The sequence below is a fragment of the Anser brachyrhynchus genome (genome assembly GCF_964034855.1).
Source record: "Anser brachyrhynchus genome assembly, chromosome: 4".
In the NCBI taxonomy this organism is placed as follows: Eukaryota; Metazoa; Chordata; class Aves; order Anseriformes; family Anatidae; genus Anser; species Anser brachyrhynchus.
Window position 1 is genome coordinate 17,372,001 of NC_137698.1, and position 16,860 is coordinate 17,388,860.

Consider the following 16,860-nt stretch of genomic DNA (forward strand, 5'->3'; position numbering starts at 1 on the left):
AAGCCAGTAACAGGCTGCTCCAGTTGCTTTTGGAAACACATTTTCTTTCTTTTTCTCCACAGTGTAGCCACCTTTCTATGCTTGTCTAACAAATGCCCAAAAGATAGCTGCAAGTGACTACAGCAAAATTTGTTTAAATTAGAAAGAAAGGGCTCAAGCATCCATTTTAATCCAAGTGAAAAATGGATCTAATGAAGATGTGAATACTATTATATTCTTAATGAAAAATGATTTCAAAAGGTAGCAGGCAAATTCAAAATATATGAACTTATTATTCAATGTAAGAAACTAATGAAGATTTACCTGTTTTGAGCCGTCTGTTGGACCCTGGAGAAAAAGTAGGGAAACAAGTGTCTAAGAATAGTTGAAGCTATTTCTGTGTCACCTTTAATTTTTAAGCAGTTGATGAAACACTGAATTAACTGGAATTGCTGCACCAACCTTAACCTATTTTTTTTTCCAAAGTTTTAACAACTGTAGTTTGCAAAAGATCGGTGCAAACAAAAAGATAAAGGTTTCCTATTCTGAATATTTTTTCATTAATCCAAAGGGACCAGAAATATTATTGTAGGCTTCTAAAGGTCTAATGTTCCTGAAATGAGGAACTGTCATTCTCTGCTAAGTTCACTACACAGTGGTAAACTATCTAATTTGAAAAAGCCTAGCGAAGCAAGCCTCACACACAAAAATCTTCTTCCTTGAGGAAAACTTATGTTCCTTGAATGCTTTTCAGTTTTGCAGTTATTTTGTTCTATTTTTGCTTCTAGTTGCTTTGAGCTCTGTACAAAATTCTGTTAAAAATGCCTCTTCGTTAGCTGTTTGTCAGGAATAAAGAATTGTTCAGCTGTACTAGGATTAGCCCTCAGGATTGTCTCTGAAGAGGGCATCTACGATCTAGAAAATCTACAGAAAAAGGACTGGATACGCTGTGGAGACCAGAATGCATTTACATATGTATTAACACAAAAATCAAAGACACTGATCTGAACATGCCCAAAAAGGAAAGGTTGAACTTTTGTTGGAATCACTGGTCCCAAATCATTCTGCCAGATATGTACCAAAGCTGGCATTGCCATTCATTTCATTCACCCTCAATGTCTCAATTTCCAGTCTCCTGATAATTTCACATAACTGTATGAAGTGCCACATCTTACATTCTGTGTCATCACACTTCATATTACATTCCTCATGATAGCAACAAGAAGGCAAGTCTGGAGTTAAGTAACTGGAGCTGCTCAGATGGCTTTATACCTGTGAATCTCCCACATTTCTGCCTCAAAACTGGAACATTCTTCCAAATGCTGATTAGAAGTATAATGCCATTTTCCTACAGGGAAAGAATCACCAACACTAGTAATAGGTAGGCAAATACTCACAAATTGGATGCCTAATGGCAAAGTATGCTGAAATGTTCTAACTTGATGACAGAAAGTTCATATGTAAGAGCTTGTTGAGGAGCAATTTCAAAGCATCACTTTGTCTGAGGAATCTTTCAATACTACTTTTTATAGGACTTAGAAATATCTGCTGTATCGCATATTTTTATCAATAACTATGAGAACAATGATTTTTAAATTTTCCTACACTTCATACAGTATCACTGAGCTGAAGGAGAACAAAAGTTATCTACTCTAACTCCTGATCATTAAATTGTTTTAAAACACCACCAGTTATGGAGACTCGATAACCTGCTCAGGTCATAAATTTAAAAAGTTTCCGTCATTTCCAAAACTATTTTTTCCATTAGAATTCAAACCCTATTTTTTCCTCTTCCTCCGTTAAGCTTATATGAAGAACAGACTCACTCTCTCTCCACTCCATAGCAGCCTTTTAAATAAAGAAAAACTGCTACCACATTCCTCCTTGGTTTTATTTATTTTGATTCCCTAAACCTTCCTCTCCCACTCCACCACCCAGCTTTTCTTGTTTTTGTAAGCTAAAGTCTCTTCTGCATGTGTGCTATTTTGTAGATAACATCCCATTTTTGTTACTCTCTTGTTGACTCACTCCAAATGCGTACCGTTCTTTAAATGCTTCACCCCAAACTGAATACAGAATTAAAACTGAGGCTTTGTCAGTGCTGAGCATATGGCCCAAGCAATAAATAAGAGGTAAAATATAGAAAAATACTAAAAAGTAATGAGCATTTGCAATTTAGTTTAAAATGTTTAATTAATCACTTAGTTTGATTCATATGCAACCTCAACAATTACTGTTTATAAACACTCAGCACTGTTAATTGATTCTGAACATAAATGAAGAAACTACCTCATGAGTAGATTTAATACATAGTCTGTATATCAACTGAAAAAGATTTGCAGGAAAGAATCTCCTCTATAATTTTAAGAATATCTCCCAGAAATGTGTAAAGTGCAAAAAATTACCCATCCTGATAAAAAAAAAAAATAAATCTCAGCCTACATAAGAGACTAAAAAGTAATTTGAAGGATTATACATATGCTGTAAAGATTTATCATGGGAAGTGAATGATCTGATGGGTAAAAGCATTTGTTTGGAATTCTGATTATCTGAAAAATACATTTACCATTAAGTTTCAAGTGGTTTGGCATATTCCCCTGTTGTGCAGCAGAAAAGCTATTTGGGAAACATGAAAAACAGAAAATTAAGTCCTTTGAAGAAATATGGCTGCTATCGATTGTGCTAGTGCTGTACCTTTTTCATTAATTTCTATCTTGGTTATGGAAGCTGAAGAGAAAATACCTAGAAAAAAAAAAACACAATTAAAAGGGAATACAAAAATAGTTTCAAACCAAATGACATCATCTACTATGTATTGTACATGTCATAAAAGTCACATTATAAAAATAGCTGGTGGCCATATGCTGATTTCTCTCTCCCTGAACTCAAATTTTCAAAACATTGTCAACTGAAATTCGAGGTGAGAAAATAACTAAGAAAATATCAAAAATAAAAACATGCCTTTCTGCTCTACTTAGCAGATATAGGTATATATGTCCATGTACAACAGATGGCTCTTCGATTTAAATCATATGCTACATGATTTACCTCATCTGAAGACCTGATTGTTTGTGTACCTCCACATTTATTATCTATATGTAGATATTTGTATCCAGATATTTAGGAACTCAAAGTTACAGCAGCTTCCTTTATCTTTACTATAAGGACAGATCTATCTATCAAAGTATGTAAATAGAGATATTAGAGACAAAGTAACATTATGGCTAAAACTATAAATGAAAAGTGCATTTTCTTCAAGTACTTTCAGATTTATCACTTATATCTACCAAGTGTGCACTTTTTTATAACCAATTTTTTACTTAGTCATCATATATACAGAGCAATAACAAATACTATCACTTAAAAAACTACATCACAAAAGAGCAAAACAAGTAAAATAGTAAAATTATCCTTTGTATCATCTTTGCTACTAGTTAAAAAAAAAATAATTGTGTCTGTTTGGTCAGCTCACATAGTCCTGCCACAAGCACAAACTGAAAAAGCACCTGACACCTGCATTGTGGTGCTTTCCCCCATTTGCAGCCAGAATTGAAGGTTAGAGCTAAAACACAGCTTTCAGTGTTCCCCAGTGCTATTTGTACAACAAGTGAAATACAAAAAGTACAGAACTTAATGAACTGCCTTGGCAAAGCAATTTCAATTTTAGCAGATCAACAGAGAACAGAAGTAATTGGAGTGATTCCTTATGACATGCAAGAGAATAAAACCAGAAATGCGTCCTTGAAACCCAAAGGTGGCGTGCCCAGACAGCTCACACAGCAAGAAGGCACCAAGTTCATTAAAGCCAAGTTCTTCAGCCAAGCCCTTGGCAACCATCAGCTTGGGCATCAAGCCCTCCAGCTGGGTGGCCACCAGCAAGGCTACCTGGCTTCCAGGGTAGCCCCAGGGCCCGAGGAAGGTTCCATGAATGGATTCAACAAATGGAATGCATCACCTACCTCCAGCAGGCAGGTCTCTGAGCACAGCAGCTGAGAAAACACCCGAACCTTCCTCATGCAAATGAGGGACACAGCCAGCAGCAGTGTTGGCCGCCTAGGGAAAATGAGCAACTTGCTATTCTACCCCAGCAAAGAGATCTGAAAAGAAAGCAGCTCAGCCTGCGGTCCATCAGGTGGCCTGCATGGGGAGCAGGTTCTTTCAGTGATCCAAATAACTGTTTATTCAACCAGCTAGGAAGCCAGGCAGCTTCCTGGCTGCCTAGACACTCAGTCAGGCTGGTGGAACTCCCAGGATCTGCTTCAGAAGGGAGATGAGTAGCAACATCAGTATTCAGCAGAGGAAAATCGCTCTTTTACAAAACCATTTGGCAAGTTCAAAAAAAGAAGGTCCCTGACCTACAAATATTGGAATTCTGAACAGCTAAAAACATCCACAAAGTGTAGATAGACCAAGGCAAGGGATATGAGACTATTTGGAAGGAACAAGATTAAAACCTTACATAAACCATAAAGCTCTACTGGGAAATACCCTGCCAGCAAACTTCCCCCCAGCAGAACTGTGCCAAGCAGTCTGCATTCACATAGCTCTGCCTCTGCCTAGACAGCATTCCTAATAATTTTAGTGCAAGAAGAGGTGCCATGGCACAGTGAAGGCCCTACGGTCCACCTGCATCAGTGTGAGGCAGTGGTGGTATCTCTGTACAAGCTAACTCTTCTGTGGACAGCAGAGTTGCTGCCAGCCGGGTGCTGTTCACCATCCGGAAAGGTTTGTTTCCTATAGAAGTCTTAGGATTTACCTTGGGTAGCTCCTTTTGGTACTTTACCTTGTGACTTACGACCTCTGCAGTCCAGATGCTGCATGGGGGAGATTTCCACAAGAGACTATGGACCACTAAGGTATATTATAACAACTCTTTGGCAGAAGAAATGGGGTGTCATAATCCCACAGTCCTTTTCCTCCACTCAGGTCTCTCTCTTTTTTTTTTTTCATATCCCATCCCACATTTCAAGCTTGAATTCAAAACCCTGGACTCTGAACAAACAGTTTCAGCACTCCTGAGCCTGCTCAAAAGAGACAAAATACTTTGTACTTGAAAGCCCACACTCACAGCAAGACAAATAGCAGGGGACAGCAAGGAGCAGGATGACAGTACGCAAAGATCAACGGTCCCTGTAAATGATTTCTGAAGAACTCTTCACAGCAAACCGGCATCTTAATGCCTCGCTACGTGCACAGATCTGTGATGTCAATCTGTGACAACCAGGCATTTTCTGGGAGTTACATTACAAATTCCCCTCAGGTCCTCAGCAGGTACACCCTGGGGTGTGAGCTGGTCAGACAGCAGAAAATTGGATGGTTGAACAGCATGTAGTGAAGGCTCATGATCTCAGCAGGGGAAATATTTCTGTGGTTGCTACTATGTGCAATGTATTGCACAATGAAAGCTCTGCTGAAAGGGATGTGTTGTTGCCTCAATAAGATGGACAGGGTGGTTTTGAATATTCTGACATGAAACTAATGCAGGCAATACACCATTAAGGAAAGCTTTAAAAGTCCTGTGAAGCCACCTAGAATGAATAACTCTGTGAGGAGGTGCTACTGCTCTGGGGATTTGCACTGTCATCTTGCTATACGGTAAACATACTTGTCTTTTTCCAGTGCAGATTGTCAAGTGTAATTGACAATAGTAAGGAAATTCTTTGATGAAAATATATGAGCACAAAGTACAAGCCATTTAGAACTGGACTGAGTTTTTCCAGCCAGAAGAATGGTTCTTTCTGTGGTGTTTCAATCCACATTTTCTTGGTCTGTTATTTCAAATAGAAAAAACACACCCTGGTCACCATGCAGCCTTTCTGATTTCCAATGCATTGACTAGCTATTCATTCTAGTCTGAGATCTGACATCACATGCACAAACTTGAAAATCAATTAATCTTGAGATTCTGTGCAAGTCTAACATTTTTGTTTAATAATATTTAAATATGCTTCTATAAATACATGAAATATTACTAGTTTCTTTCTTTCTTCCCCCCACTCTGGGATAGTAGAATCTGGACAGTAGACTTTGTGCACGCAACTGAAGATGCTTCAAGGGGAAGTATTTTAAATGTATGGCATCAAATCAGACAGAGCTTTAAGATTGCAACATTCCCTTGTTTACTGATACGTTGACTGCACAGGTCTGTCTAGTGTTGGCTTTTTTGTAGTTCATGAAGACAAGTATCTCTATTCTTAGAGATGACTACTCATCTAAAAAAAAAAAATTCTCTGTTGATTCCCAAATGGTGATGAGAACCTAATTCACCATGGCACATGGCATAGAGTTAAGCCTAGTGAGAGACTTGAGGTCAATACTAAGGTTAAAGTTTGCTCTATTTCCTCTTCCAGTAAACCTACTGTAATCTAGGATAGTCTGGCCAATCTCTGATCTTTCCTCATATTTGTAAATGTTTGATGCATGCCTTCAGAGACTCCTCTGTCTGGATATCCTCTGGGAGGATATTTGATGGAAAACTAGAACTAACTTCCTGCACCATGCTACACCTTGACTAGCTTGCTTGAAGAGGCGAAATAGGATTTTTAAACTAGATCAGTTTCCAAATCCAGTGAGCCCTGAGCTCCTGTGTACAGAAGCTTGACCAAAGTGGTCATATTGCTGCAGGAAATGTTGCACATGGCGGTGCTATCAAAGGCAGAGGTATTATCACATGCACACAAGGACTGCAACAGTCTGCGTTGCTCAAAAAGCTGAAGTGCAGAAAACTGTAAAATAAAAAAAATCTCTGTAATCATTGCTTGGTGCAAAGTTTTTGTTGTGGGTGTAGAATGCTGATCATCCTGGAGAATTCCATCTGGAAAGACGCCTATGTCGAATGCTAAAGGTTGTACTGCATTACTGTGCCTTCCATTAAAAAAACAAAAAAAACAACCCCCAAAAACCACAAGCTATTCAAATGACCTTCTTGTCATATTCTGACAGCCCACATTGTGGCGCTCTCATTTCCAGAACAGCTGAACACAGCCCTCTTCATATTTCAACCAACCCCTTCTCACCAAAAACCCTTTTCTCTCGTTTATTTTGGGTTCCTCTGCAAGTTTATTCAATGTTTGCACTCTTCACTAAGGTTGCTGAGCCAGAAGTATTTTACCTTTGCCAGTTTTTACTAAGCATTTCTACCAATACTTATCTAAAAGTATCCACCAGGGTGCTCTCTCACTGTTGCTGTGCAGTGACAGGCAAACACAGGGTAACAGAGCATGACGATTTAAGTGTCTCTCTTGACTGAAGAGGGACCTTTTGAACGTCCCAGTTCTTCCAACGGTTTTCAAGTGACCTTTTTTTTGACTGGTTTTCTTCTCCATGTTCAGGGAGATTGTCAGTTTAGCTAAAAAGCTTCCACAAAAGGAAAGTTACCTGCTGTCATAGAAAACCCTCTGTTTTCCTTCATATTTGCCCCTACCACTTGGCATATCTCAAAGGAACAAATTTCCCTATAAGCTAACAATTTCAGTTAAGAGTTACACCCCTCTATTATTTATACAGTTCCAGAAGCAGGCACAAGGCTTTAAACAAATTAAAAGATAATCTCTTGTTTTTGAAAGCATACGTTCAAATAGGATGTTAATTTTTTAAAAATATAATCTGAGTATGAAGGCTGGGCACAAAGACTGGGGCTCGCATAGGAAATGGATTAAGAGTGAAAAGCAACTTAATAATACAAGTGCACATGTAGCCTGACCTGCATGTCTCAAAAGGATATCATGCTGGTGAGTACATCTCCTTCAGACAAAAGGTTTAACTACCATGCTGTGGCATATCTGAGCTGCTCTGAATCGAGTTTATGAATACTGCATATTGTCAAATACTTCAGGATGTTTACAGTGTGAATACATTCAGATACCTCAGCTTCCTGAAACAGGTGGGATGCAAAAAATCATATGTGAATATATTCATATTTTTATATATAACTATTAAAGGACAAAGCCAGAACCATTAAGTGATGAAAGCTTGGTCTCTTCATCATACATATCTAGAATGGGTGTAAACCATAGACCAGAACAATCACAGCTCTGAATCAGGTGTGACAGAACCTCTCAGGTTTCTCTCTCAAGAAAGATAAAGTTGTGCGAGAAACCAAGCATGAGTGTGCAGTAACAGTCAAAATATAAGAGAGTGAGAAGAATTCTCATAGAAAGGGTATAGATTTTTTTTGTCATGAGACAGCTTTAAATGCTTTGTGCACTTTGCAGTAAACACGGTATTTGTAGTACAAAATGAGAAGACCTGCAAAGTAATGGAGGTGGGAACATTTGCCTTCAGTAGCCTTCCTGAAGAACTAATTCTAAACTTCCCCTTTATGGTCACATGTCTAAGAGCAAAAGAAAAATAAACTTGTCTGTGAAGGTATGGTGGCACAGCTCTTCTGTCTGAAGGTTTCTCATCAAAAAATTACACTGCCATCTGAATAATTTGGTATCTTGAAGCCATGCAAATAATATACGTTTTACATAGAAAATTCAAAGTAATACCTTTAAGACCAGAATGGGGGAAAGGAGTAGTGAATCTGGACAGGATATGGTGATTAGGACTTAGAATGCTGGTCAGTGAATATTCCTGGATGTAAAATTCAAGATAACAAATGCCAAATTATAGCCATAACACCAGTGCTGTTTTGTCAAGAATCTGGTACATATCTATCTCCCCAGGGCAGACCTGGAGCCATCTTAGGCCTTCCAGGAAGGTCTCAGCCATCTTATATAAAAGCCTGAAATTTTCTATTAAGTCTTTTGTTGGTGACAGAATAAACACCAACTTCCCACAGTTATATGTATGATAGAGGAATCTTTAGAAAAGAAACAAATGAGGGATACAAGATTGGTGGGGAAAATAGAAAAATCTCACTAGACATCAGTTGTTTAAACAAAAAGGTGGAAGAATGACAACCTAATCATTACCTGAAGTAATCACAATGTGACAGCATATTTATTGAAAATGAAAATTGGTCAAAATGATGTTTTTGTTTAGCAGTCAAGATTCAAAGAAAGAGGTAGTACTAAAGCAATGCGGAGTAGAAACAAGGTACATTTTTAGTGTAAATATTCATTACACACTGGTAAACATTTCCTATGCACTGTAATGGAAACAGATTTGAAATCAGAATAGGCCCTCTCCCCCTCCAAAAGAGACATAGCTTACTGGAACAGGAATCAACTTGGGCAAAATGTTCTGATATGCTTCCAGACAGAAAGTAGATAATGGCTATTTCTTCTGGCTATGTAAGTTATAAAAGTTAATTTATTCTTCTTTGCCAACAAAAAATTCTAAAGGTCACATTATCTTTCTATAACATTTAGTAATAAGCATTTGGCAGCATGAATCAGGGATCATAAAACTCCCAAATACTTTCTAAAAGACTCTGAAGTACTGGGACAAAGAATGACAACTGCCAAAAGATAGATGTAGACACCTTGAAGTTTTCCTTTCTAACATCCTTAATAATAATTTTTTTCCTTAAAAAAATCGATTTTAGATTTAGGAAAGTGGTATTGTGCAATTAAAACCAGTGATATCTGAAAAGAAATTTGAGCGTGAAGTTAAGTTGCATGTATTCCTTACACAGCATTTCAGAATGGCATCTAAGATTCCCTTGGAAGTAGTAATCCAGAAGTTGGTTACTGGTCTCCGACTGTGACTCTCAACTTGGTGAATTCCCAAATATCACAATAGCAGGGATATTGTAAGACCTGAAATGGAAAGAAAAACAAAACAACAAAAATAGCTTTATTGGGAGGGAGAGCAGAAATGATAGACCAGTGTAGGATGACCAAGTTTATATCTGTATCTGTTAGAGCATGGAAAGACAAGGAACACAAGGAAAACAAGACACTGGAAACAAAGTGGATCAAGAGCTTCAAAGGTGAAGGTCTCTAAAAAGGATTTGGAAAAATTACGGAGGGCTAATGCAGCAGTCAGAAAGGTTAAGGAATAAAGTCGTAAGGAAGTAGAACATTTTGGATAGACAGTGAAATTGATATGAATTAATAGGAGAGATCCCCCAGGGAGACAAAATGTAACAGGCATTTAAATACAAGAAAAACAGACAGCAGGCTGTTTTATTTATTTATTTATTTTTTTATATAATGTACCATCTGTGAATACATTCAAAGGTAGGCTGAAGTAAAGGTTTGATTTAAGAGTTTTCCCATATAATCTTCATGCTTACTACTGTACCTGTTCAACAGAGAACTCCACGCCCTTCAGGATGAGCAAGATGCAAAGACTTGTAACTTGATACAACTTCAACTTTATTAACTCTAGTCATCTGAGAGTTCACACAGTGCAGACCATGATTCTACAATTAATCACTCTCCAGTGGAGGAGGATTTATCAGTTCTCAGTAGCTTACTTCCAAAATCCTGCTGCTTTGTTATCTATTGTTACCTCTTTAGTGGCTGACACCAGAAGTTCTATCTCTGTCCCATATCTTTCATTTATTTTAAGGCAATACCTTAATCTTTCCCGGGGAATCAGGAAAAGAGACTGCATGGCATGAGATCTATCCTGGACACCTACCAGAGACAGCTGCAAACAATTACATTTTTCTTACCTACCACAGGTTCCAAAATCAATTTTCCCACAAATTACCCTGGTATCAAATATGATCATTCAATTATTTCTTCATTCAGACTGTTTTTTGACTTTGTCAACTCGGAGTGATTTGATCTTTTTCCTTCTGGTGCAGTATTCTAGAGAAAACTAAATGTCCTGCTCTAAGGAACCTGCTTTGGCAGGGGGGTTGGACCCAAGGATCTTTTGAGGTCCCTTCCAACCCCTTCGATTCTGTGATTCTGTCCTGGACCTACTTTATTTTTCATTCCACTCATTAAGTGAATAGAACTAAATAAACCCGAACACTATACAGTTGTTGAACAATAAAAATCCCTGAAAGCTCCTTCCTGGATGCTGAAGTATCAGATAGCATGATAATGTCTCTCCTATAGTTTAATTGCTTCCACCACCTATGCTCAAGCTACATCAACTACTTGCAAGCAAATAGAATCTACAGTACCGTGCCTGTACTTTTAAATGCAGACTTGCATTTGGACAATTCTCTTTTCTTTGTGGGCCCTGTCATTCACCTTGCTGAAGCCAGCTCAGTTGCCTCAGAGGCAGGATAGTGTCCAGGATAAAATGATAACTTTTGTGCTTGCACCTGAAGATCAATTGCATCAGCTCCTCTTACTATCTTAAAGGCAAGGAGAAATCTAAGAGGTTAAAATATTTATACAATTGAATAAACGTCACTTGTAGCTTTATATGAACAATTCAAGGAACATGTTTAACAGTGACACTTATTTGAATTAGTATCATAGATGTGTCTCCTTCAAATGTGCGTGTACAGTATCCTGACTCACCAAGAGATGCTGAATTTACATTGACATTGCTATACCTTGAAGCTTGTTTTCCTAAATTAGTTTTCTTCCTATGAGGAAAAAAAGCCTCCTGCCACACTAGCAGCAGTAGAAGAGCTCACCATGCCTTGGCTGGGACTTCCTTTCTTTAAATCTATTCATATGACCAATGTTCTTTGTTTTCTGATACTCAGCACTATGTTGTCATATCCTTTACTGCCCAAGTTCTTTCTTTCAAAGCTCTGTGAAACAAGAAACTGTGGGAACTGCCTAAGACTTGCCACCAAGCAATCAAATGGTCTCACGTCAACCATGTAGCAAATTCAAATAGCCTGCAAAAGCTACCACTGACACCAGAGACTAGAGTCTGTCTCACAGCCTACATGAGGAATCATGCCCACAGGTGGCTGTCAGCCTAACACTATCACCAGAGCTCAGGGGAATGGTCGTGCCCAAATGGATTCCTCATGCTCTCCTCAAACTGTGACTAATATCACAGGACATTGTTTCTTTTGTCTTATGTTAATCAGAATGTTATTGTACTCATAAAACATCATGCTGGAAACTCAAAGCATAACACACAACCCCTTAGTTTTGTGGAGGATACAGTTTGCAGACAGAAAAATCTATGAGTATGCTATTTTCTTCTTTAATACTGCTGGGAGAAGAGCTGAACTGTACGTGTACATAAAGTCAAAAAAAGGCATTAGAAAAGTAAAGAGGAAGTACTGAAGTCAATCACAACACTAATGCCCCCTCTTTGGTTTGTATACTTTTCTTACTCCATTCCTATTTTGAGGACATCCATATTAGACTCAAAGCCTTTCTGCTCTTCAGTCAGATTACCAACAGTAAGTTTATACCAAACAAGATATATCTTAATTTCTCATCAACTAGTTCTTCCATTGGCTCTTCAGCTATCCTTTCCCTGTGTAGGAAACATACTCCTGTATAGCATTTTCTTGTCTAATATATGCAATCTTTGCAGCCTTACTTGCCTTTTGACTCCTAGCACAAAGAGAAGAGAGTGGTTCATCTGACTTCAGAGTCCATTACTTGGATTTCATTTTGTAGCAGTTTCCATGAATGAACTTCCTTCCTCATTAGATTGCTAGAGTCAATATTATATAGCCTCTTTTAGATTGCTTTTAAAGATGGAGTTCTGGCATGAAGATGAGAAGGAAAAAAAATCAAGTTTGAGTATCTAAATAAACTATTTACAGTAACTAATAAAAGTGAAACCTCAGCTCTGAAAGAAAGATAGATGAAGAGAAAGGGTGGAGGAAAAAAGTCAGACCTATGTTAGTTAAATCACTCAGTCTTCTAATCATTCCTCCAGGAAGTGATAGGTGATTAACTTGACAGGAAAATCAAGAATATGAAAAAAAACATGAGCATTATATGAAATTCACAGAAATATTCATTTTTACAAGTCACAAAGCTGTTGGCAATTATTTGTCATCCTGTTCCCAAGCCTCAGTCAGACTCATCCTCGAAGCTTTGGATCCTAGTATCTTTTTTCATTAATCAGTCAATGCTTCAAGTAGTTTTATAGGGTCTTTCTTTCCTTGGGTACAAGATTCTCTTCAAGTATAATAAAATTAGACTTGATACCTACCACATAGCTTTTTCACTTTGATTTTCTGTTTTTCATTTTGTCTGTGAATGCAGCCATACTAAAGACCTGGGAAATGAATGTCTGTCAAATGCAGCCATGCTGAAGAGAACTTTGTAGGAATTGATACCTTAATATACTAAACTGCACAGGTAGCAGCAGTGCAGTGGGATCACCCTTATGGATTAGAAGAGACTCTGTTCTCTGTGTAAAGGTTTCTTGCAGAGGCTGCTGTTTCCCCCGACTCTTGCATATTTTGCTATGTGGACACTAGTTTGTTAGTCACCGATTCATTTTCCATAGTCCAGTAAACAGCTATCTTAATCAATTTTTTGGCTGATACTCCATTATTGCTGGCATAATAAACATCTGAGTAAAGTATTCCAATGTTCAGTGAACAAAGATAAAAGTGTCTATTAAGGGTATGCAGCTATGCCAAATACGATCATATATAATCAGCTGCACCAGAAGAGCCTGTCGACACATTGGAGAATATCATCAGTCAGATGATACATCTGCTACAAGTGGCAGCTGTTGTACTCTGGAGTGTAGACAATTAGACATGAATATACTCCTTGGGCTATTTACAGCGCTCAAGCACAGTATTAGCTGACACCTGTTAAGCTGTAATCGCTATATTTTTGATATCTACTCATCATAATTATTGAAAATAAAATTTAAGACTTCTAAAGACATTGAATCTCATAAATAATGGTGAGTATAACTACAATACTGTCCTCATTTACAAACTTCGTTAGCACAAACTCTAAATAGTTCAGTCAGGATAAATACAATTATAAGTCCCTTAACAAGTTCATAAAAGCCAAGTACCACATGTAATGCTGTGCTACATAATAATAATGTGCTACACTGTAAATTTTTATATCTAATTACTGAAGGGGGTGTCAGTAATATTGCAATTAAGGCTACATATGTTTTGTGTAGAATAAATAACTATTGAATGGTAGTATCATATAAAAAGCTGAGTACATGGGTATGAAGAATTTGAGTGTGAGCCTTCGCCTGTGGCATAAACACTTATGCATGCAGTGAGTTTTATTATTGTATTTTACTTTCTTTGACCATACATGCACTTTCCTTCATATCACTAAACCCAGAGACAATTTTCATTGGATTATCACCCCTTGCATTTTCTCTTATAAATTTATCTTGTGGTGAGGAAATAATCCAGTCATTTATCAAGTTATTTTTTATATTTATATAAATAGATAGAAGAAAAATCAACTACCAGAGATGTTCTTTAAGTACACCAGTAACAAGAAGTTTTTGAAGTCTTTTCTAATAAAGTTTTCCTCAATGTAGAAAAATAGCATGGCCCCAGAAGTCAGGATAAATTATGAAAGCATATCTCAGCATAAGGGTCTGGCATATAATAATAGTTATATTATCATTATATAATAATTAACTCTTCAGGTTTGTTTATCATGGGTTGAAAATAATGCCCATAGTTCTCATATAAAATAAGATGGAGATTGAAAGGAAAAAAAAATCATCCACACTTAAAAAATAAATACTTGACTCTTACAATCCATGACAAAAGTTACTAACCAAGCACAAAGGAGAAAGAAGAGCTTCTGCATTAGAATCTAGTTGCAGAGGATATTAAAATACAGTTCTAAAGATACTATAAACTTTTACTGTTATTAAAGTAACTAATGCATTACAAGTTGTTCATTTGCCAATTGAAAAGTTACTGACCTTGGTTTTCAGTTTTTAAAGCACAAGGGGAATCAGGTTCACCCCCTTTAAAAACAATATTCTTTTTTCAAAAGTCAGATGACTCAATTTACTGCAGACTTTTAATTTCATCTAGTTTTCCTCTAGATTTTGCAAGATATAATTTAGAACTGTTCATAAGCCTATAGCTCTAAAGCACTGCAGGGAAGATAATGGGCCCCAATAACGTAAATATATATATATATTCACATATATATATGAATATATATATATACGTATATTTATGTATATATATATATGAAATAATACAAAACCCCAAATTTGTAAATGGCTTATTTTTTTTTATGTGCAGTAAATACTTAGCAGTGCATTACAACAACTTACAATGAATTTCAACAATTCATTAGTACTTACCATGCTGTACTGCGTCACACAGCCTGGGCACCAACAACACAAGGCTTCTCTTCATGAGGAACGTGACACCTGCTTCAAAAGTCAGCTCCAATACAGTAAAAGCAGCACAAAAGCCTGGACTGGATCAGGAACTAGACCAGCATCTAATCATGAAACCAAAAGCCCAGCAGGTGGAAGGAGCCACCAGCTGCAGCAGCTCCAAGCACTGATCACCGAACAAGCACACAGCTGATCCTCCTGGGCTCCTATAGAGCCCTTTAAATACCCTTTGACCTCTATAGGATTGGTTGAGTGAGTAGATAGGTTGGCCTGGCAACAGTTAGAAACCTTTGCTAGATTGGTGGGGAGACCAATTTAGTCAGGAGAAAAACCTTCCACAAGACCAATGGGCTGGAAACCATACTGGAGCAATCCCAGTATGAGCGCTTTGTGAGGCACTTGGAAAATGAGAAGTTCATCAAGCTGCCCATAATGCAAAATTTCCTCTGGTATTCCATAAATGTCATTTAATGTCCTCTAAATGCATCACTTTTTTTTTTAAAACTCCCCTTCATCCCCACACCAGAAAAAAAAATTGTCTTAACTTGCTGACTGTTCAGAAAGGAACATAATTTATATGCCAACTCAATATATGTGACAGCTTTTATGATTGTCATTTTTATTGCCATAAACATTTTAAGAATATGAGGATAAGCAGACTAAAATTAGAAAAGTAATTACTAAGAAAGGAGGAAGTTATCAGAAGTTATTTTAAACCAGATTTTGCTAAACTACAAAATGGTTAAACAAAACTAAAAATGCTGCTTCAGCATTCAGCAGGTTTGGAAAAAGAGAGCAAAAGCTCTGAACAGTGTTCTAAGTCCATATTATTCTAGATTTCCAGCAAAACTTGATTCATGTGCTTTGAGAAGAGTGGCTACAAGCTTCTGCAGAACCTCTGGGACCTCGGAGCAGGCATGACCCTTGCTGTCAGGAGAGATGAACAATGCCAGAGGAACACATGTACCCTTTGCACCAACACTTTGAGGGTAATAGATTTAAAAAACCCTCAGTGGTCCTATTAAGACTGTACTTTAATCGAAATAGAGCCAGTCTGCTGGCACTGAAAATTAAAAAGGTTGTAGAACAGTATTTATGCTAGGAGCTGGGTGAAAGCCAACAGGCACATAAGAGCACCTGGTTCAGACTGATGTGACCCCTGAGAGGATGCGGTTAATGTTCAATGTGTCTCTGAAAGGTCAGGAGGGAATAAACATCAAATTCACAATAAATAGAGTAGACAAACCAGCCTGCCAGCCAGACAGGCCGACTGGCATGCGCAATGTCAAACAAGAGAGCAAGGGCAAAATTTACAAGTGCTTCTTCACCAGGTCCACAAGCCCAGCACAAAGGATAGGGACAGAAAGACCTTAACTGCTGGTGGTACCAGGGTCCTACATGCAGTGAGTACATTCTCTGTAGCGGTTAAGTCATAAGGGCTAGGTCACTGGGGGGTAAATGTAGAAGAAGGATTAGACCCAATAAATTAGGTGTTAGCAAGTGACCAGGACTGGATGGGATTTATCTGAGAGTTCTGGAGAGTTATGAGAAGAAACTGAGGAGAAGATTAAGACTCTTGACTTTGAAGAACCTTTGGAAAAGCTTGAAGGGGACGTGTTTAACCTCTATGGTATCATGGAGGTGGTGGATAAAGTGGCTGCAGAGCTATTCTTCATCAAATCCCACAATATCAAAATTAGGGGCCCTCTATGAAATTATCTGTAGATCAGGTTAAAAGTG

General features: G+C 37.7%; 1 protein-coding gene across 1 annotated transcript in view; it reads right to left on the bottom strand.

Annotated features, from left to right (window-relative positions):
• Window positions 1-302: 302 nt before the first annotated feature.
• SGCZ (sarcoglycan zeta) overlaps window positions 303-16,860 on the bottom strand; it is a 481,028-nt gene continuing 464,470 nt past the window's right edge. Inside the window, exons 10-13 of the mRNA XM_080590434.1 lie at window positions 9,559-9,686; window positions 2,674-2,721; window positions 1,252-1,327; window positions 303-327 (exon numbers count right to left, since the gene is read on the bottom strand). The gene's annotated coding sequence lies outside the window, so the exon portion shown is untranslated. The remainder of the gene's footprint in view (window positions 328-1,251; window positions 1,328-2,673; window positions 2,722-9,558; window positions 9,687-16,860) is intronic.